General features: G+C 54.5%; 1 protein-coding gene across 4 annotated transcripts in view; it reads left to right on the top strand.

Annotated features, from left to right (window-relative positions):
- ldah (lipid droplet associated hydrolase) overlaps positions 1-21,850 on the top strand; it is a 255,387-nt gene that overhangs the window by 4,882 nt on the left and 228,655 nt on the right. For 2 of the 4 annotated variants that reach the window (XM_059645644.1, XM_059645647.1), the window contains exon 2: positions 19,616-19,756. The exons of 1 other annotated variant lie outside the window; for it this stretch is intronic. The gene's annotated coding sequence lies outside the window, so the exon portion shown is untranslated. Of the gene's footprint in view, positions 1-19,615; positions 19,757-21,094; positions 21,180-21,850 lie in introns of all 4 variants that reach the window. One more of the 4 variants, XM_059645645.1, reaches the window with a different exon arrangement.

Below are 21,850 nucleotides of genomic sequence, written 5' to 3' on the forward strand. Positions count from 1 at the left end.
AGAGAGAGAGAGAGAGATGGGCATGGGGTGAGGGGGGTGAGAGAGAGAGAGAGATGGGGCATGGGGTGAGGGGGGGGGGAGAGAGAGAGAGAGAGAGATGGGGCATGGGGTGAGGGGGGGGAGAGAGAGAGAGAGAGATGGGCATGGGGTGAGTGGGGGGAGAGAGAGAGAGAGAGAGAGAGATGGGGCATGGGTGAGGGGGGGGAGAGAGAGAGAGAGAGATGGGGCATGGGGTGAGGGGGGGGAGAGAGAGAGAGTGATGGGCATGGGGTGAGGGGGGAGAGAGAGAGCGAGAGAGATGGGGCATGGGGTGAGGGGGGGGGAGAGAGAGAGAGAGAGAGATGGGGCATGGGGTGAGGGGGGGGAGAGAGAGAGAGAGAGAGAGATGGGGCATGGGGTGAGGGGGGAGAGAGAGAGAGAGAGAGATGGGGTGAGGGGGGGTGAGAGAGAGAGAGAGAGATGGGGCATGGGGTGAGGGGGGGGTGAGAGAGAGAGAGATGGGCATGGGTGAGGGGGGGTGAGAGAGAGAGAGATGGGGCATGGGGTGAGGGGGGGAGAGAGAGAGAGAGAGAGAGAGAGATGGGGCATGGGGTGAGGGGGGGAGAGAGAGAGAGAGAGAGATGGGCATGGGGTGAGGGGGGGGAGAGAGAGATGAGAGAGATGGGCATGGGGTGAGGGGGGGGAGAGAGAGGAGAGAGAGAGAGAGAGAGAGAGATGGGGCATGGGGTGAGGGGGGGGAGAGAGAGAGAGAGAGAGATGGGGCATGGGTGAGTGAGGGGGGGAGAGAGAGAGAGAGAGAGATGGGGCATGGGGTGAGGGGGGGAGAGAGACGAGAGAGAGAGAGATGGGGCATGGGGTGAGGGGGGGGAGAGAGAGAGAGAGAGATGGGGCATGGGGTGAGGGGGGGGTGAGAGAGTGAGGGGGGGGTGAGAGAGAGAGAGAGATGGGGCATGGGGTGAGGGGGGGGTGAGAGAGAGAGAGAGAGAGAGATGGGGCATGGGGTGAGGGGGGGGAGAGAGAGAGAGAGAGATGGGGCATGGGGTGAGTGGGGGGAGAGAGAGAGAGAGAGAGAGATGGGGCATGGGGTGAGGGGGGGGAGAGAGAGAGAGAGATGGGGCATGGGGTGAGGGGGGGGGGAGAGAGAGAGAGTGATGGGGCATGGGGTGAGGGGGGGGAGAGAGAGAGAGAGAGATGGGGCATGGGGTGAGGGGGGGGAGAGAGAGAGAGAGGGAGAGATGGGGCATGGGGTGAGGGGGGAGAGAGAGAGAGAGGGAGAGATGGGGCATGGGGTGAGGGGGGGGAGAGAGAGAGAGAGGGAGAGATGGGGCATGGGGTGAGGGGGGGGAGAGAGAGAGAGAGTGTTGTGGCATGGGGTGAGGGGGGGAGAGAGAGAGATGTGGCATGGGGTGAGGGGGGGGAGAGAGAGAGAGATGGGGCATGGGGTGAGGGGGCAGAGAGAGAGAGATGGGGCATGGGGTGAGGGGGGCAGAGAGAGAGAGATGGGGCATGGGGTGAGGGGGGAGAGAGAGAGAGATGGGGCATGGGGTGAGGGGGGAGAGAGAGAGAGATGGGGCATGGGGTGAGGGGGGAGAGAGAGAGAGATGGGGCATGGGGTGAGGGGGGAGAGAGAGAGAGATGGGGCATGGGGTGAGGGGGGGGGAGAGAGAGAGAGAGAGATGGGGCATGGGGTGAGGGGGGGGGAGAGAGAGAGAGAGAGAGATGGGGCATGGGGTGAGGGGGGGGGAGAGAGAGAGAGAGAGATGGGGCATGGGGTGAGGGGGGAGAGAGAGAGAGATGGGGCATGGGGTGAGGGGGAGAGAGAGAGAGATGGGGCATGGGGTGAGGGGGGGGAGAGAGAGAGAGAGATGGGGCATGGGGTGAGGGGGGAGAGAGAGAGAGATGGGGCATGGGGTGAGGGGGGGGCGAGAGAGAGAGAGAGATGGGGCATGGGGTGAGGGGGGGGGTGAGAGAGAGAGAGAGATGGGGCATAGGGTGAGGGGGGGGAGAGAGAGAGAGAGAGAGAGAGATGGGGCATGGGGTGAGGGGGGGGGAGAGAGAGAGAGAGAGAGAGAGATGGGGCATGGGGTGAGGGGGGGGAGAGAGAGAGAGAGAGAGAGATTGGGCATGGGGGGAGGGGGGGAGAGAGAGAGAGAGAGAGAGAGAGATGGGGCATGGGGTGAGGGGGGGGAGAGAGAGAGAGAGAGAGATGGGGCATGGGGTGAGGGGGGGGAGAGAGAGAGATGGGGCATGGGTGAGGGGGGGGAGAGAGAGAGATGGGGCATGGTGTGAGGGGGGGGAGAGAGAGAGATGGGGCATGGGGTGAGGGGGGGAGAGAGAGAGAGGTGGGGCATGGGGTGAGGGGGGAGAGAGAGAGAGAGAGAGAGAGAGAGAGATGGGGCATGGGGTGAGGGGGGGGAGAGAGAGAGAGAGAGAGAGATGGGGCATGGGGTGAGGGGGGGGAGAGAGAGAGATGGGGCATGGTGTGAGGGGGGGGAGAGAGAGAGATGGGGCATGGGGTGAGGGGGGGGAGAGAGAGAGATGGGGCATGGTGTGAGGGGGGGGAGAGAGAGAGATGGGGCATGGGGTGAGGGGGGAGAGAGAGAGAGGTGGGGCATGGGGTGAGGGGGGAGAGAGAGAGAGAGAGAGAGAGAGAGATGGGGCATGGGGTGAGGGGGGGGAGAGAGAGAGAGAGAGAGAGAGATGGGGTGGGGGGAGGAGAGAGAGAGAGAGAGAGAGAGAGATGGGGCATGGGGTGAGGGGGGGGAGAGAGAGAGAGAGAGAGATGGGGCATGGGGTGAGGGGGGGGAGAGAGAGAGAGAGAGAGAGAGAGATGGGGCATGGGGTGAGGGGGGGGAGAGAGAGAGAGAGAGAGAGATGGGGCATGGGGTGAGGGGGGGAGAGAGAGAGAGAGAGAGAGAGAGATGGGGCATGGGGTGAGGGGGGGGAGAGAGAGAGAGAGAGAGAGATGGGGCATGGGGTGGGGGGGGGGAGAGAGAGAGAGAGAGAGAGAGAGATGGGGCATGGGGTGGGGGGGGGAGAGAGAGAGAGAGAGAGAGATGGGGCATGGGGTGAGGGGGGGGAGAGAGAGAGAGAGAGAGATGGGGCATGGGGTGAGGGGGGGGGAGAGAGAGAGAGAGAGAGATGGGGCATGGGGTGAGGGGGGGGAGAGAGAGAGAGAGAGAGAGAGATGGGGCATGGGGTGAGGGGGGGGAGAGAGAGAGAGAGAGAGATGGGGCATGGGGTGAGGGGGGGTAGAGAGAGAGAGAGAGAGATGGGGCATGGGGTGGGGGAGGGGAGAGAGAGAGAGATGGGGCATGGGGTGAGGGGGGGGAGAGAGAGAGAGAGAGAGAGAGAGAGATGGGGCATGGGGTGAGGGGGGGGGAGAGAGAGAGAGAGAGAGAGATGGGGCATGGGGTGAGGGGGGGGGGGAGAGAGAGAGAGAGAGAGAGAGAGAGAGAGATGGGGCATGGGGTGAGGGGGGGGTGAGAGAGAGAGAGAGAGATGGGGCATGGGGTGAGGGGGGGGTGAGAGAGAGAGAGAGAGAGATGGGGCATGGGGTGAGGGGGGGGTGAGAGAGAGAGAGATGGGGCATGGGGTGAGGGGGGGAGAGAGAGAGAGAGAGAGATGGGGCATGGGGTGAGGGGGGGGGTGAGAGAGAGAGAGAGAGATGGGGCATGGGGTGAGGGGGGGGTGAGAGAGAGAGAGAGATGGGGCATGGGGTGAGGGGGGGGTGAGAGAGAGAGAGAGAGAGATGGGGCATGGGGTGAGGGGGGGGGAGAGAGAGAGAGAGAGATGGGGCATGGGGTGAGTGGGGGGAGAGAGAGAGAGAGAGAGAGATGGGGCATGGGGTGAGGGGGGGGGAGAGAGAGAGAGAGATGGGGCATGGGGTGAGGGGGGGGGGAGAGAGAGAGAGTGATGGGGCATGGGGTGAGGGGGGGGAGAGAGAGAGAGAGAGATGGGGCATGGGGTGAGGGGGGGGAGAGAGAGAGAGAGGGAGAGATGGGGCATGGGGTGAGGGGGGAGAGAGAGAGAGAGGGAGAGATGGGGCATGGGGTGAGGGGGGGGAGAGAGAGAGAGAGGGAGAGATGGGGCATGGGGTGAGGGGGGGGAGAGAGAGAGAGAGTGTTGTGGCATGGGGTGAGGGGGGGAGAGAGAGAGATGTGGCATGGGGTGAGGGGGGGGAGAGAGAGAGAGATGGGGCATGGGGTGAGGGGGCAGAGAGAGAGAGATGGGGCATGGGGTGAGGGGGGCAGAGAGAGAGAGATGGGGCATGGGGTGAGGGGGGAGAGAGAGAGAGATGGGGCATGGGGTGAGGGGGGAGAGAGAGAGAGATGGGGCATGGGGTGAGGGGGGAGAGAGAGAGAGATGGGGCATGGGGTGAGGGGGGAGAGAGAGAGAGATGGGGCATGGGGTGAGGGGGGGGGAGAGAGAGAGAGAGAGATGGGGCATGGGGTGAGGGGGGGGGAGAGAGAGAGAGAGAGAGATGGGGCATGGGGTGAGGGGGGGGGAGAGAGAGAGAGAGAGATGGGGCATGGGGTGAGGGGGGAGAGAGAGAGAGATGGGGCATGGGGTGAGGGGGGGAGAGAGAGAGAGATGGGGCATGGGGTGAGGGGGGGGAGAGAGAGAGAGAGATGGGGCATGGGGTGAGGGGGGAGAGAGAGAGAGATGGGGCATGGGGTGAGGGGGGGGCGAGAGAGAGAGAGAGATGGGGCATGGGGTGAGGGGGGGGGTGAGAGAGAGAGAGAGATGGGGCATAGGGTGAGGGGGGGGAGAGAGAGAGAGAGAGAGAGAGATGGGGCATGGGGTGAGGGGGGGGGAGAGAGAGAGAGAGAGAGAGAGATGGGGCATGGGGTGAGGGGGGGGAGAGAGAGAGAGAGAGAGAGATTGGGCATGGGGGGAGGGGGGGAGAGAGAGAGAGAGAGAGAGAGAGATGGGGCATGGGGTGAGGGGGGGGAGAGAGAGAGAGAGAGAGATGGGGCATGGGGTGAGGGGGGGGAGAGAGAGAGATGGGGCATGGGTGAGGGGGGGGAGAGAGAGAGATGGGGCATGGTGTGAGGGGGGGAGAGAGAGAGATGGGGCATGGGGTGAGGGGGGGAGAGAGAGAGAGGTGGGGCATGGGGTGAGGGGGGAGAGAGAGAGAGAGAGAGAGAGAGAGAGATGGGGCATGGGGTGAGGGGGGGGAGAGAGAGAGAGAGAGAGAGATGGGGCATGGGGTGAGGGGGGGGAGAGAGAGAGAGATGGGGCATGGTGTGAGGGGGGGGAGAGAGAGAGATGGGGCATGGGGTGAGGGGGGGGAGAGAGAGAGATGGGGCATGGGTGTGAGGGGGGGGAGAGAGAGAGATGGGGCATGGGGTGAGGGGGAGAGAGAGAGAGGTGGGGCATGGGGTGAGGGGGGAGAGAGAGAGAGAGAGAGAGAGAGAGATGGGGCATGGGGTGAGGGGGGGGGAGAGAGAGAGAGAGAGAGAGAGATGGGGTGGGGGGAGGAGAGAGAGAGAGAGAGAGAGAGAGATGGGGCATGGGGTGAGGGGGGGGAGAGAGAGAGAGAGAGAGATGGGGCATGGGGTGAGGGGGGGGAGAGAGAGAGAGAGAGAGAGAGAGATGGGGCATGGGGTGAGGGGGGGGAGAGAGAGAGAGAGAGAGAGATGGGGCATGGGGTGAGGGGGGGAGAGAGAGAGAGAGAGAGAGAGAGATGGGGCATGGGGTGAGGGGGGGGAGAGAGAGAGAGAGAGAGAGATGGGGCATGGGGTGGGGGGGGGGAGAGAGAGAGAGAGAGAGAGAGATGGGGCATGGGGTGGGGGGGGGAGAGAGAGAGAGAGAGAGAGATGGGGCATGGGGTGAGGGGGGGGAGAGAGAGAGAGAGAGAGATGGGGCATGGGGTGAGGGGGGGGAGAGAGAGAGAGAGAGAGATGGGGCATGGGGTGAGGGGGGGGAGAGAGAGAGAGAGAGAGAGAGATGGGGCATGGGGTGAGGGGGGGGAGAGAGAGAGAGAGAGAGATGGGGCATGGGGTGAGGGGGGGTAGAGAGAGAGAGAGAGAGATGGGGCATGGGGTGGGGGGAGGGGAGAGAGAGAGAGATGGGGCATGGGGTGAGGGGGGGGAGAGAGAGAGAGAGAGAGAGAGAGAGATGGGGCATGGGGTGAGGGGGGGGGAGAGAGAGAGAGAGAGAGAGATGGGGCATGGGGTGAGGGGGGGGGAGAGAGAGAGAGAGAGAGAGAGAGAGAGAGATGGGGCATGGGGTGAGGGGGGGGTGAGAGAGAGAGAGAGAGATGGGGCATGGGGTGAGGGGGGGGTGAGAGAGAGAGAGAGAGAGATGGGGCATGGGGTGAGGGGGGGGTGAGAGAGAGAGAGATGGGGCATGGGGTGAGGGGGGAGAAAGAGAGAGATGGGGCATGGGGTGAGGGGGGGTGAGAGAGAGAGAGATGGGGCATGGGGTGAGGGGGGGGGTGAGAGAGAGAGAGAGATGGGGCATGGGGTGAGGGGGGGGTGAGAGAGAGAGAGAGAAGATGGGGCATGGGGTGAGGGGGGGGAGAGAGAGAGAGAGAGATGGGGCATGGGGTGAGTGGGGGGAGAGAGAGAGAGAGAGAGAGAGATGGGGCATGGGGTGAGGGGGGGGAGAGAGAGAGAGATGGGGCATGGGGTGAGGGGGGGGAGAGAGAGAGAGTGATGGGGCATGGGGTGAGGGGGGGAGAGAGAGAGAGAGAGAGAGATGGGGCATGGGGTGAGGGGGGGGAGAGAGAGAGAGAGGGAGAGATGGGGCATGGGGTGAGGGGGAGAGAGAGAGAGAGGGAGAGATGGGGCATGGGGTGAGGGGGGAGAGAGAGAGAGAGGGAGAGATGGGGCATGGGGTGAGGGGGGGGAGAGAGAGAGAGAGAGTTGTGGCATGGGGTGAGGGGGGGAGAGAGAGAGATGTGGCATGGGGTGAGGGGGGGAGAGAGAGAGAGATGGGGCATGGGGTGAGGGGGCAGAGAGAGAGAGATGGGGCATGGGGTGAGGGGGGGCAGAGAGAGAGAGATGGGGCATGGGGGTGAGGGGGGAGAGAGAGAGAGATGGGGCATGGGGTGAGGGGGGAGAGAGAGAGAGATGGGGCATGGGGTGAGGGGGGAGAGAGAGAGAGATGAGGCATGGGGTGAGGGGGGAGAGAGAGAGAGAGATGGGGCATGGGGTGAGGGGGGGGGAGAGAGAGAGAGAGAGATGGGGCATGGGGTGAGGGGGGGGAGAGAGAGAGAGAGAGAGATGGGGCATGGGGTGAGGGGGGGGGAGAGAGAGAGAGAGAGATGGGGCATGGGGTGAGGGGGGGGAGAGAGAGAGAGAGAGATGGGGCATGGGGTGAGGGGGGAGAGAGAGAGAGATGGGGCATGGGGTGAGGGGGGGAGAGAGAGAGAGATGGGGCATGGGGTGAGGGGGGGGGGAGAGAGAGAGAGAGAGAGATGGGGCATGGGGTGAGGGGGGAGAGAGAGAGAGATGGGGCATGGGGTGAGGGGGGGGAGAGAGAGAGAGAGATGGGGCATGGGGTGAGGGGGGGGAGAGAGAGAGAGAGAGATGGGGCATGGGTGAGGGGGGGGTGAGAGAGAGAGAGAGAGATGGGGCATGGGGTGAGGGGGGGGAGAGAGAGAGAGAGAGAGAGAGATGGGGCATGGGGTGAGGGGGGGGAGAGAGAGAGAGAGAGAGAGAGAGAGAGAGAGAGAGAGAGAGAGATGGGGCATGGGGGGAGGGGGGGGAGAGAGAGAGATGGGGCATGGTGTGAGGGGGGGGAGAGAGAGAGATGGGGCATGGGGTGAGGGGGGAGAGAGAGAGAGGTGGGGCATGGGGTGAGGGGGGAGAGAGAGCGAGAGAGAGAGAGATGGGGCATGGGGTGAGGGGGGGGGAGAGAGAGAGAGAGAGAGATGGGGCATGGGGTGAGGGGGGGGAGAGAGAGAGATGGGGCATGGTGTGAGGGGGGGGAGAGAGAGAGATGGGGCATGGGGTGAGGGGGGAGAGAGAGAGAGGTGGGCATGGGGTGAGGGGGGAGAGAGAGAGAGAGAGAGAGAGATGGGGCATGGGGTGAGGGGGGGGGGAGAGAGAGAGAGAGAGAGAGATGGGGTGGGGGGAGGAGAGAGAGAGAGAGAGAGAGAGATGGGGCATGGGGTGAGGGGGGGAGAGAGAGAGAGAGAGAGAGAGATGGGGCATGGGGTGAGGGGGGGGAGAGAGAGAGAGAGAGATGGGGCATGGGGTGAGGGGGGGGAGAGAGAGAGAGAGAGAGAGATGGGGCATGGGGTGAGCGGGGGACAGAGAGAGAGAGAGAGAGAGATGGGGCATGGGGTGAGGGGGGGGAGAGAGAGAGAGAGAGAGAGATGGGGCATGGGGTGAGGGGGGGGAGAGAGAGAGAGAGAGAGAGAGATGGGGCATGGGGTGGGGGGGGGGAGAGAGAGAGAGAGAGAGAGAGAGATGGGGCATGGGGTGGGGGGGGGGGGAGAGAGAGAGAGAGAGAGAGAGAGATGGGGCATGGGGTGGGGGGGGTAGAGAGAGAGAGAGAGAGAGAGAGATGGGGCATGGGGTGAGGGGGGGGAGAGAGAGAGAGAGAGATGGGGCATGGGGTGAGGGGGGGGAGAGAGAGAGAGAGAGAGAGATGGGGCATGGGGTGAGGGGGGGGAGAGAGAGAGAGAGAGAGAGATGGGGCATGGGGTGAGGGGGGGGAGAGAGAGAGAGAGAGAGATGGGGCATGGGGTGAGGGGGGGTAGAGAGAGAGAGAGAGAGATGGGGCATGGGGTGGGGGAGGGGAGAGAGAGAGAGATGGGGCATGGGGTGGGGGAGGGGAGAGAGAGAGAGATGGGGCATGGGGTGAGGGGGGGGAGAGAGAGAGAGAGAGAGAGAGAGATGGGGCATGGGGTGAGGGGGGGGGAGAGAGAGAGAGATGGGGCATGGGGTGAGGGGGGGGAGAGAGAGAGAGAGAGATGGGGCATGGGGTGAGGGGGGGGAGAGAGAGAGAGAGAGATGGGGCATGGGGTGAGGGGGGGGAGAGAGAGAGAGAGAGAGAGAGATGGGGCATGGGGTGAGGGGGGGGAGAGAGAGAGAGAGAGAGAGAGAGATGGGGCATGGGGTGAGGGGGGGGAGAGAGAGAGAGAGAGAGAGATGGGGCATGGGGTGAGGGGGGGGAGAGAGAGAGAGAGAGAGATGGGGCATGGGGTGAGGGGGGGGAGAGAGAGAGAGAGAGAGATGGGGCATGGGGTGAGGGGGGGTAGAGAGAGAGAGAGAGAGAGATGGGGCATGGGGTGGGGGAGGGGAGAGAGAGAGAGATGGGGCATGGGGTGGGGGAGGGGAGAGAGAGAGAGATGGGGCATGGGGTGAGGGGGGGGAGAGAGAGAGAGAGAGAGAGAGAGATGGGGCATGGGGTGAGGGGGGGGGGAGAGAGAGAGAGATGGGGCATGGGGTGAGGGGGGGGAGAGAGAGAGAGAGAGAGAGAGAGATGGGGCATGGGGTGGGGGAGGGGAGAGAGAGAGAGATGGGGCATGGGGTGAGGGGGGGGAGAGAGAGAGAGAGAGAGAGAGAGATGGGGCATGGGGTGAGGGGGGGGGAGAGAGAGAGAGATGGGGCATGGGGTGAGGGGGGGGAGAGAGAGAGAGAGAGATGGGGCATGGGGTGAGGGGGGGGAGAGAGAGAGAGAGAGAGAGAGATGGGGCATGGGGTGAGGGGGGGGAGAGAGAGAGAGAGAGAGAGAGAGATGGGGCATGGGGTGAGGGGGGGGAGAGAGAGAGAGAGAGAGAGAGATGGGGCATGGGGTGAGGGGGGGGAGAGAGAGAGAGAGAGAGATGGGGCATGGGGTGAGGGGGGGTAGAGAGAGAGAGAGAGAGAGATGGGGCATGGGGTGGGGGAGGGGAGAGAGAGAGAGATGGGGCATGGGGTGGGGGAGGGGAGAGAGAGAGAGATGGGGCATGGGGTGAGGGGGGGGAGAGAGAGAGAGAGAGAGAGAGAGATGGGGCATGGGGTGAGGGGGGGGGAGAGAGAGAGAGATGGGGCATGGGGTGAGGGGGGGGAGAGAGAGAGAGAGAGAGAGAGAGATGGGGCATGGGGTGAGGGGGGGGGGGAGAGAGAGAGAGAGAGATGGGGCATGGGGTGAGGGGGGGAGAGAGAGAGAGAGAGAGATGGGGCATGGGGTGAGGGGGGGGTGAGAGAGAGAGAGAGAGATGGGGCATGGGGTGAGGGGGGGGTGAGAGAGAGAGAGATGGGGCATGGGGTGAGGGGGGGGTGAGAGAGAGAGAGATGGGGCATGGGGTGAGGGGGGAGAAAGAGAGAGATGGGGCATGGGGTGAGGGGGGAGAAAGAGAGAGATGGGGCATGGGGTGAGGGGGTAGAAAGAGAGAGATGGGGCATGGGGTGAGGGGAGAGAAAGAGAGAGATGGGGCATGGGGTGAGGGGGGAGAAAGAGAGAGATGGGGCATGGGGTGAGGGGGGAGAAAGAGAGAGATGGGGCATGGGGTGAGGGGGGAGAAAGAGAGAGATGGGGCATGGGGTGAGGGGGGAGAAAGAGAGAGATGGGGCATGGGGTGAGGGGGGAGAAAGAGAGAGATGGGGCATGGGGTGAGGGGGGAGAAAGAGAGAGATGGGGCATGGGGTGAGTGGGGGGGAGAGAGAGAGAGAGAGAGATGGGGCATGGGGTGAGGGGGGTGAGAGAGAGATGGGGCATGGGGTGAGGGGGGAGAGAGAGATGGGGCATGGGGTGAGGGGGGGAGAGAGAGAGAGAGAGAGATGGGGCATGGGGTGAGGGGGGAGAGAGAGAGAGAGATGGGGTGAGGGGGAGAGAGAGAGAGAGAGATGGGGCATGGGGTCAGGGGGGAGAGAGAGAGAGAGAGAGAGAGAGATGGGGCATGGGGTGAGGGGGGAGAGAGAGAGAGATGGGGCATGGGGTGAGGCGGGGGAGAGTGAGAGAGAGAGAGAGAGAGAGATGGGGCATGGGGTGAGAAGGGAGGGAGAGAGAGATGGGGCATGGGGTGAGGGGAGAGAGAGATGGGGCATGGGGTGAGGGGAGAGAGAGAGAGAGAGAGAGATGGTGCATGGGGTGAGGGGGGAGAGAGAGAGAGATTCGGCATGGGGTGAGGGGGGGAGAGAGAGAGAGAGAGAGAGATGGGGCATGGGGTGAGGGTGGAGAGAGAGAGAGAGATGGGGGAGGGAGGGAGAGAGAGGGAGAAAGAAATGGGGGAGGGGGGGAGAGAGAGAGGGAAAGAAAGAAATGGGGCATGGGGGAGGGAGGGAGAGAGAGAGAGAGAAATGGGGCATGGGTGAGGGAGAGAGAGAGAGAGAGAGAAATGCGACTTGGCGGGGGAGGGAGGGAGGGAGAGAGAGAAATTGGGCATGGGGGAGGGAGGGGGAGAGAGAGGGAGAGAGAGAAATGGGGCATGGGGGAGGGAGGGGGAGAGAGAGAGAGAGAAAGAAATGGGGCATGGGGGGAGGGAGGGAGAGAGAGAAATGGGGCATGGGGGGAGGGAGGGAGAGAGAGAAATGGGGCATGGGGGGGGAGGGAGGGAGGGAGAGAGAGAAATGGAGCATGGGGGGAGGGAGGGAGAGAGAGAAATGGGACTTGGTGGGGGGTGGGAGGGAGAGAGAGAAATGGGGCATGGGGGGAGGGAGGGAGAGAGAGAAATGGGGCATGGGGGGGGAGCACGGGAGAGAGAGAAATGGGGCATGGGGGGGAGGGAGGGAGAGAGAGAAATGGAGCATGGGGGGAGGGAGGGAGAGAGAGAAATGGGGCATTGGGGGGAGGGAGGGAGAGAGAGAAATGGGGCATGGGGGGGGAGCAAGGGAGAGAGAGAAATGGGGCATGGGGGGGGAGCGAGGGAGAGAGAGAAATGGGGCATGGGGGGGAGGGAGGGAGAGAGAGAAATGGGGCATGGGGGGGAGGGAGGGAGAGAGAGAAATGGGGCATGGGGGGGAGGGAGGGAGAGAGAGAAATGGGGCATGGGGGGGAGGGAGGGAGGGAGAGAGAGAAATGGGGCATGGGGGGGAGGGAGGGAGGGAGAGAGAGAAATGGGGCATGGGGGGGAGGGAGGGAGAGAGAGAAATGGGGCATGGGGGGGAGGGAGGGATTGAGAGAAATGGGGCCTGGGGGGGAGGGAGGGAGAGAGAGAAATGGAGCATGTGGGGGGAGGGAGGGAGAGAGAGAAATGGGGCATGGGGGAGGGAGGGAGAGAGAGAAATGGGGCATGGGGGGCGAGGGAGGGAGAGAGAGAAATGGGGCATGGTGGGGGGAGGGAGGGAGAGAGAGAAATGGGGCATGGGGGGGAAGGAGGGAGGGAGGGAGAGAGAGAAATGGGTCAATGGGGGGGGAGGGAGGGTGAGAGAGAAATGGGGCATGGGGGAGAGGGAGGGAGGGAGAGAGAGAAATGGGGCATGGGGGAGAGGGAGGGAGAGAGAGAAATGGGGCATGGGGGAGAGGGAGGGAGAGAGAGAAATGGGGCATGGGGGAGAGGGAGGGAGAGAGAGAAATGGGGCATGGGGGGAGGGAGGGAGAGAGAGAAATGGGGCATGGGGGGGAGGGAGGGAGAGAGAGAAATGGGGCATGGGGGGGAGGGAGGGAGAGAGAGAAATGGGGCATGGGGGGGAGGGAGGGAGAGAGAGAAATGGGGCATGGGGGGAGGGAGGGAGAGAGAGAAATGGGGCATGGTGGGGAGGGAGGGAGAGAGAGAAATGGAGCATGGCGGGGAGGGAGGGAGAGAGAGAAATGGAGCATGGCGGGGAGGGAGGGAGAGAGAGAAATGGGACTTGGCGGGGAGGGAGGGAGCGAGAGAAATGGGACGTGGGGGGGAGGGGAGTGACAGAGAGAAATGGGACGTGGCGGGTAGGGAGAGAAAAATGGGACATGGGAGGGAGAGAGAGAGAAATGGGACATGGGAGGGAGAGAGAGAGGGAAATGGCGGGGGGCAGAGAGAGAGAGAGACATAGAGAGAAATGGGACATGGGGGGTAGAGCAAGAGAAGTGGTACATGGCGGGGTAGAGTGAGAGAAGTGGGACGTGGGAGGGAGGGGGAGAGAGAGAGAGAGAGAGAGAAATGGGATTTTGCGTGGCGTGGGAGGGAGGGAGAGAGCGACAGATTGTGAGTGAGAAACAAGATGGAAAGCAAAAGAGAAATGGGACAGAAGAGGAGTGTGGCAGAAGTGGCTCAGAGAGACAGAGTGAGAGAAATGGGATGGAGAAATGCATGGATGGAGAAAAGTAAAGAGATCAAGGAGAGTGTGTATGTGAAGGAGTGAATTGGGACAGGGAGCAGACAAAGGTCTGGAGCAGGAGATGACCATTCAGTCCCTCAAGCCATTTGATATAATCATGACTGATTTGATTGCATTTTCTACATTCTGAATACACCATTCCTGGTGTTTCTCTTGTTGGTCAGCCATCTATCTCAGTCATTTTTAGAAATATTTAATCTCCCTGCCTCTATTGCTCTTGGAAAGGAGATATCCATAGACAGGCAAACATCCTCTGAGAATAAATAATCTCCTCATTTTCATCTTAAATGAGAAACCCCTGATTCTGAAGCAGTATCCCTCGTTCTAATCTCCTGCAAGGGAGAAACCTCTCAGTCTCCTCTCCATGTCTCAGTAAGAACACTTTTCATTCTTCTAAACTGCATTAGATGCAGGCCCAATTTGTCCAGACTTCCACATAAGAATACTGTGTCATCCAGGAGTGAGCTGTCTCTGAATTACTTCAAATGAAATGAGGGGCTCCCTTAAATAAAGGGACTAAAATTGTACACAGTCCTGTAGATATGATCTCAATAACGTCCTGTACAAAGCTTTGCTGTTTTTATATTCTGACCTTCTTGCAGTAAACAGCAATATTCCCCCTGCTTGTCTAATCACCTGCTATACCTACATACCAGTTTTGTAATTCAGGTGTTAGAACATGAGGTATTTGAGACCTTTACCCCAAGACTTTTGTTCTGTCCACTTAAGTAGTGTGCTGCTTTCCTATTTTTTCCTATCACAGTGGACAAGTTCACATTTACCAAGTCTGCTAAAAATTTGCCCACTCACTTAATCTATCTATATCCCTTACAGGCTGCCTATGGCCTAATTACAACTTACTCTCCTTCATATTTTTGTGTCATTAGAATCAGAAATGGAATGGTATTGAGGGAATGAAAGAAGATAATTTATGACTGATTGAATAGCTAGATTGTGCTGTAAAACAAAGCAGCAAATGGAGTATTGGGGAAATAAATCAGAGAAATTAAAATGGGCAAGGTAGAGACAAAGATAGATGAAAACATGTATAGAGAGAGGGAGGATTAAATATTGGCCCAGTTGCATAAAAAGCAAGGACCCAAGACACACACGTGTCAAGTTCAGAAACCCATCGAAATGGAAACGTTGGTTTGGAAGGCTAGCTTGCTCATAGGTAGACAGACAGGAGAGTGGAAGAATACAGCAGGCCAGGTGGTAGTCAATGTTTCGGGTAATTACCCTTCATCAGGACTGGGGCCCTGAACAGCCTTGAAGAAGGATAGTACCTGAAACGTTGACTTCTCCTTTTCTCCAGATGCTGCCTGGCCTGCTGTGTTCTTGCAGCCTCCTGTTTATCTACCTTGGATTCCAGCATCTGAAGTCTTTTTGTCTCTATGTCACTGCCATTCTGGGCTGAAGCCTAGCCATCAACTATCTTTATATTTCCATTACTTATGCTGCTGGGTATTTCGTGCAGTTACTGTGTGCCCAGAAATCACTGGGTTCTGGAGAAATACCAGAGAATTGGAAAACTGCAGGTGTGATACCCCAATACAAAAAGGAAGGGAGGCATAAAGTGGAAAACCACAACCCAATTAGCCAAACACCTATTGTTGGAAAAGTATTGGAATGAATTAGTAAGGGAGTAATAGCAGAACATTTTGAAAATCATAATTTATTCGAGCAGAGTCAGCTTGGCTTCATGAAAGACAAATTTATTGGAGTTTTTCGAAGTAGTCTCGACCAGACTAGCTAGAGGGGAACCAGTACGTGTGTTCTTCTTGGACGTGGAGAATACATTAGACAAGATACCTCACAAAGAGTTAAGTCATGAAATAAGAACCCAAGATAATAAATGTGAAGCTGGATGAACACAGCAGGCCAAGCAGCATCTCAGGAGCACAAAAGCTGACGTTTCAGAGCTCTGATGAAGGGTCTAGGCCCGAAACGTCAGCTTTTGTGCTCCTGAGATGCTGCTTGGCCTGCTGTGTTCATCCAGCTTCACACTTCATTATCTTGGATTCTCCAGCATCTGCAGTTTCCATTATCGCAAATAAGAACCCGTGTTATTTGAGTTGTATATTGGCATAGATAGAGAATTGGCTAATAGGCAGGAAACAGTGAATAGGGATAAGGAGTCCTTTTCTTGCATTTGGTGAATTGTGACCAGTGAGGTTTCACAGGGATCAGTGCTGGGATCACAATTGTTTAGACTATATATCAATGACTTGGAGGAAGGAAGTGATGGTACTATAGCCACATTTGCAGAGATGACAAAAATAGATGGAAAGGCTGGATGTGAGAAGGATGCAGTCAGTTTTCAGAGAGATACTGATCAGAGATATTGAGAACTGCAGATGCTGGAGAATCTAAGATAACAAAATGTGAAGCTGGATGAACACAGCAGGCCAAGCAGCATCTCAGGAGCACAAAAGCTGACGTTTCGGGCCTAGACCCTTCACCAGAGAGGTCTCGAAACGTCAGCTTTTGTGCTCCCGAGATGCTGCTTGGCCTACTGTGTTCATCCAGCATCACACTTTGTAGTCTTATTTCAGAGAGACACTGATAGGTTCAGTAACCAGGGAAAATATTGACAAATGATATATAGAGTGGGAAAATGCAAAATTGTTCATTTTGGAAGGGAGAACAAAAGAAGACAATATTATTTATTTGGAAAAATTCTGCAGAAAGTTGAAACACAGAGTCTTGGGGGAATTTGTGCGTAAACACAGAAAGCTAGCATCAGGTACAGCAGGTAATCAGAAATGCTAATGGAGTGTTACCTCTTATTTCAAGGGAGTTGGGGTATAAATGTAGTGAAGTATTACTGCAATTGTACAAGGTGTTAGTGAGACCACTGTGAGCAATTTTTGTCCCCTACTTAAGGAAAGATATTATTTCAATGGAAGTAGTTCAGAGAAGGTTTGCTAGGCTGATCCGTACTATGGAGGGATTGCTTTATGAGCAAAACAGGTTGGGACCCTACACACTGGGATTTAGAAGAATGAGAGGTGATCTCATTGAAACATTTTGGATTCTTAAGGGGCTTGACAAGCTAAGTGCAGAGAGGATGTTTCCCTCGGAGAGTCTAGGACCAGAGGGTGTAGTCTCAGAATAAAAGCATGCCAATTTAAGACTGAGATGGGGAGGAACTTCTTCTCTCAGAGGGGTTGAGAGTCTTTGGAACTCCTTGCAACAGAGAATAGTGAGCCGAGTTCTCATGTGTATTTACGGCTGAGACGCAAAGGGAATCAAGGGCTACAGGGAAATGAAAGGAAAATGAATGAGTTTCCAATCAGCCATGATCTTATTGAATGGCAGAGCAGAGTTGAAGGGTTGAACGGCCCACTCTTGTTCATGTTTCTTATCATAATATATTGTGAAATTCGCCAAGAAGCCACATGAATACATAAATAAACAATGGTATAATTATTTATAGTTCAATCCTGTGTAACGTTTTGTGTTATTACTTTGAGTTATAAACCTAAATGCCAATGTAATTTATAATGTTCATGTTTCTAGTATTAATGTTGATGTCCGTTGTATCATATTTAGAACAAATTCTAGAACGCATTGTATTGTGTTTTTGTAAAGTTATCCGACTCATTTCTATTAAACAAGTTGCACTTCGAGGGTGACATAATTAATCTTGCATTGATTTGCCCTTCTCAGGGAATGCCAACAAATGTTGAAAGACTTCAAAAATACATCTTAAAGGTGTAAAAACAGTTCAATAGTTTAAAGAGCATTGTCAGCTTATTATTCCCAACCACTGCAGTGTAGATACATACATAGCGTAACGTACGTTCAGAAACAAATATAAATAAAAACAATCTAGTGTTTATAAAAACAGTTGTGATATTAATTAGATATTAGTAATTTCATTTACTAATTAGATATTTTTAAAAATGAGTGATTCCAGAGGCTATGCACTGATCAGCAACATTTTCTTTATGCTTTGTGACAAATTGATTATCATGGGTCAGAGCTTAACATTACGTGTCAGCTTCAAACAACAGCTTGCGCAATGTTGAGATATATTGTTCGACATAAAGTTCCTTTATACAGTTTTGGAGAAACCAGCATAGCACAGTCAACACATGCCAATTCAATCAATCCTAATTTGTAAGGATTAAAATGGCAGACTCAGTGTTCATTGAACCGTTGAAAGAACTCATAGATGTATGAGAACAATCGGCAAACATACCAAAAACCCACACATTGCAGCATTCACTGATGTATGAAGGTAACAACCAATAAAAATATAGGAGCACAAATAATAATGAAACTGAGGTTTGAAGCCACATGAAGCTGAAAGTAGATCTATGTTTTTCTCAGACAGTTCTTTGCAGAGAATGGACCCTAAAGTCTAGCTTTTCATTGCTTGTGAGTATATAATCTGAAAGTAATAAGGAGTCGATGGCAAGGATTTGGGGTTAGATGGGGTTAACATATTAAATGTCTGAGACCATGAATGGGTTTAAATGGAAAGCTGAAAAATATTGCAGTGGAGAAGTTGAAGGACTAGGTGCCAAACCAGGTCAGCAAGGGAGAGGATGTTTGATCTACGCTGAGACTGGATACATGTAACAGGATTTCGCATGACCTGAGGTTTGTGGAGAATGGGAGGTCAGACATTGTAATCATTGGTGGTAATTTTGGCGTGGATGGGGTTTTCAGCGACAATTGCCTGATGCAGGGTTGGAAATGAGTGGTCTTTGCAGTAGAGAATATAGGATTGAAAGCTTGACTTGGGCCTTTGGACAGCAGTTTACTTCCAATATTGAGGTCATGACTGGGGAGGGAAGTTGAATCACTGGTGTATTTTATAGGAAGTGGTGAAGATGATGGCATAAGAACAAAATTTGCTAGAAAAAAAGCCTCAGCAGTTCAGGCAGCATCTGTGAAGAAAAACAGTTTTCCTCTTTCAAGTGATGCTCTGTTCTTGAAACTTTCAAAAGTATTTTGATAAAAGGTTATTGACATAAAACATCATCTGTGTGTGGAATCTTGTGAGCCCCTGAATGGAGTTGGCTTTGGCTAGAAATTTGGGGAAATCAAGCGAGACCCTTCTCAACATCGAGACCAAAATGTCACATTTTCCAACCAAGTCCTGAATGTTGAGACAAAATTCTCACCAGTGAGTGCTGGGAGGTCTATTATCAGGGAATATGATGTTTTATCACTCTTATGATCACTTAATCATGCCTCATTAATATGCAGTCTCCTTCTGACTACAAATTTCCAACATGAAAGTCCAAGTGGTACTTGGCAATTCTAGGTTGCCTCTGACTCCTTTTTACTGGCATCTTGGATCCCAGCACAAATGTCTCAGGGTGTGCTACGTGGGTAATGACCATGTTCATTCCACATACAGGGACCTTGAATGTGCAGGACACAGAAGAACAAAAGCATCATGACCAAGGAATAGAGGTTGTAGCCTGTTAATAATGTGTTTCCATTTGGTCTAATGACAGAATAGCATAAAAATGCACAATGTTTCTTACTTAGATTAACTAGACATTGAAGTTTCAACATCTCTGCATGAGAGGCCTCTGTCCTAGCTGGTGATGGTAATAATCCTATCCTCATAGGGGATGAGAAGCCAAATATTTGATACCATTCCATCCATCCTGACTCTTGCAATCTTGTTCTGGTCTGCTTTTTCCTAGATTAAGACAGAGACAGGGATTGAGTGAAATGAATGTGGGTGATATGTTAGTTGGTGTTGGTGCTGGTGGAGGAAAGGTAGTGACGGACGTGGGTGAGAGAAAGCAACATAGAGGGCGTGCAGGGTTCGTCATGTCAGGAGAATGAGAGCAAGTGAGGCAACATATTGTATGCAATAGTGAGAGGGACAGAGCATAAGCCTTGGGGGCTGGTAATGGCAGGATGGAGCGTAAGGTAGTGGACAGAAGCTTGGCAGAATGCAGAAGGTGTTTTTTGGTACTGCTGGACATCTTGCTAAGCTGTGGACACTGCACCAATTCACACTGTAACCTCGGACCAGGCTGACAGTGTTTGTCTGCTGGACCCGGGGAATGAGAACATCCTTCCTCTACACCAACTCATCCATCAGGACCCCCCTGTCTCCTGGTCTAAAGTACTTCCCTAATCTTTTAACTTTCTTAGTGCAGCATTTACATCTAAAGATCATGTTGGCCTATACTTGACAAATTTGAAAGACCAAGTTCCAAAGATCATGAGTTTTTATGACGATGTATTGTAATTCAAAACTTGATTGTTCCATAAAGTTACAAATAATTAACAAAACTAGGAGCATTAATTTGAAAACCACCCATAGGTTTTGCACCTACACTTACTTGAAGGATTCACAGTTCACATCTAATCAGATCTTGGAGACAATTTTCATGCTCCAACCAAACTCCATATAATTGCTATCTTTCTGAATTTATCAGCACTCATCACATGCCGGATTAACTAAAATGACGTAGATATGCGGTTCGAAATTTCCTGAGAGGCAAGAGGATTCTTTCCATTCAGGCAATTGCATCTAATTGGTCCCTCTCTGAGCAATCCTCGCCTGAAATTTTCTTTGGGTAAGTGTTTGCCAATAATCTAGCGTGTATTGATGAAATTGTTGTTTGCACCATATAGAAAAAGTAAGATGCTTGGTGGCTCAGTGTGTAGCACTGCTGCCCCTCAGCACCAGGGACTTTGGTTCGATTCTGGCCCCGGGTGACTGTGTGAAGTTTGCAAATTCTCTTTGTGTCTGCATGGCTTTCCTCAGGGTGCTCCAGTTTCTCCCCACAGTCCGAAGATGCGCTGGTTAGGCAGATTGGTCATGACTATTTGCCTATAGTGCCTAGGGATGTTCAGGATAGGTGGGTTAGGCATGGAAAATGCAGGGTTACAGAGATAGGGTAAGGGGTGTGGGCCTGAACGGATGCTCAGTGTGGACTCAATGGGTCAAATGTCCTACTGTAGGAATTTGTGATTCCATGATCTGAGCAGAAATGGAAGCATTCATTCATGATTGTCACTTTGAGTGTTCTAAGTCGACTTTTGTTTCATAGTGTTCATGAGAGGAGCATTGTGACAGTTTAATGTGTTAAGAGCGCTGTTTAAGTGCAAATTATTATTGTTGAAAGAGATCTGGCAATACTTTGTCATTGGTAGCAATAGCTTTTGCTTCCCAGTTACTTCACCACAGATTTCTGCCAGCCTCCTGTTTCAGTCCCATTTGCCAACATTCGGCCCATATCTCTCTAAACCCTTCCTATTCATATACCCACCCAGATGCCTTTTAAATATTGTCATTGTACCAGTCTCCACCACTTCATATGGCAGCTCATTCCATACACCCTAGTCGTGAAAAAGCTCCCCCTTAGGTCCCTTTTAAAATCTTTCCTCTATCACATTAATCCTGTGCTGCCTTGGTTTGGACTCCCCTACCTTGTGGAAAAGACCTTGACTGTTCACCCTAACCATGCCCTTCATGATTTTATAAGCTTCTGTAAGGTCACCTGTCAAGCTCCAATGCCTCAGCGATGAGTGGGTAATGGACAGGGATCGATGTTGCAGTAGGGGAATGGGGAGGGAATATAGATGCAACCAGGAGGAGCTGTTCGCTGATAATGGGAACTGCAGATGCTGGAGAATCCAAGATAACAAAGTGTGGAGCTGGATGAACACAGCAGGCCAAGCAGCAACTTAGGAGCACAAAAGCTGATATTTTGGGCCTAGACACTCTGATGAAGGGTCTAGGCCCGAAACGTCAGCTTTTGAGCTCCTGAGATGCTGCTGGGAGCTGTTCACTGTATTGTTCCCATAATGGAATAGTAATTACTGTGTCTAAGGTATATGGTGTTAAATCAGGATGCTGTTTCAGCTTTTGCTAAATAATTAGTTGATCCTTATTATTTTCACTCTGACAGTGCCACCTACTGTTGCAGGACCTTGGGAGACCTGTGACTATTTTCAGTATGTAATAGAATAGCAACTGGCAACAACCAGCCATCCGTAAGTAAAATGACATCAAGAAAGGAAGTAGTGTATACCACTTGTAGATGGATGCATTTTAATTAAGTATAACGGGGAAATAAAGATCAATTTATCCCTATTATAAGCACATGAGAGTGTCATGGTCTATTGGGTGGCTGAAAGTGCCAATTGCACAACGGTAAGAAAATTGGAGAGAAAAGCACTGGTTGAAAATTCGTGCTGCAATAAATTACTGTGTTAATGTTTCTCCAGTAGTTGTCATGGTGTTGTATGTGGTACCGGAAATGGTTATCTCAGTTTGAGTTTCATTGAATGAAGGGTGGTCTAATCAAGGCATGGCTGTGAACCAGAGCTCAGGCTAATGTGTTCATATGTCTTGCAGGGCAGCTTACAAAAATTTATCGTGAATGAAGAAGGCTGCACTTTCTTCACAAGTGCTAAGCTTTTCTATTGAGAGGATTTAAAATCCTACTATGCAATCATATGTTCCTACCATTTGTTTTAATTGCTTTTTAAATTAAGCATTGATGGCTTTTTTTTAGTACAGTTTGCAATTATGTTTACATTTGGGTACAGCTGAATGGCTTGCCCGCTTATTGTAGTTCATGGTAATCTTAGCTGTTTTCTTAAAAAATACATTTGTTTAATCACACATTTACCTGGTTAAACATTTGATTTCATTGACTATT

The sequence above is a fragment of the Stegostoma tigrinum genome, chromosome 4 (genome assembly GCF_030684315.1).
Source record: "Stegostoma tigrinum isolate sSteTig4 chromosome 4, sSteTig4.hap1, whole genome shotgun sequence".
Classification (NCBI taxonomy): Eukaryota; Metazoa; Chordata; class Chondrichthyes; order Orectolobiformes; family Stegostomatidae; genus Stegostoma; species Stegostoma tigrinum.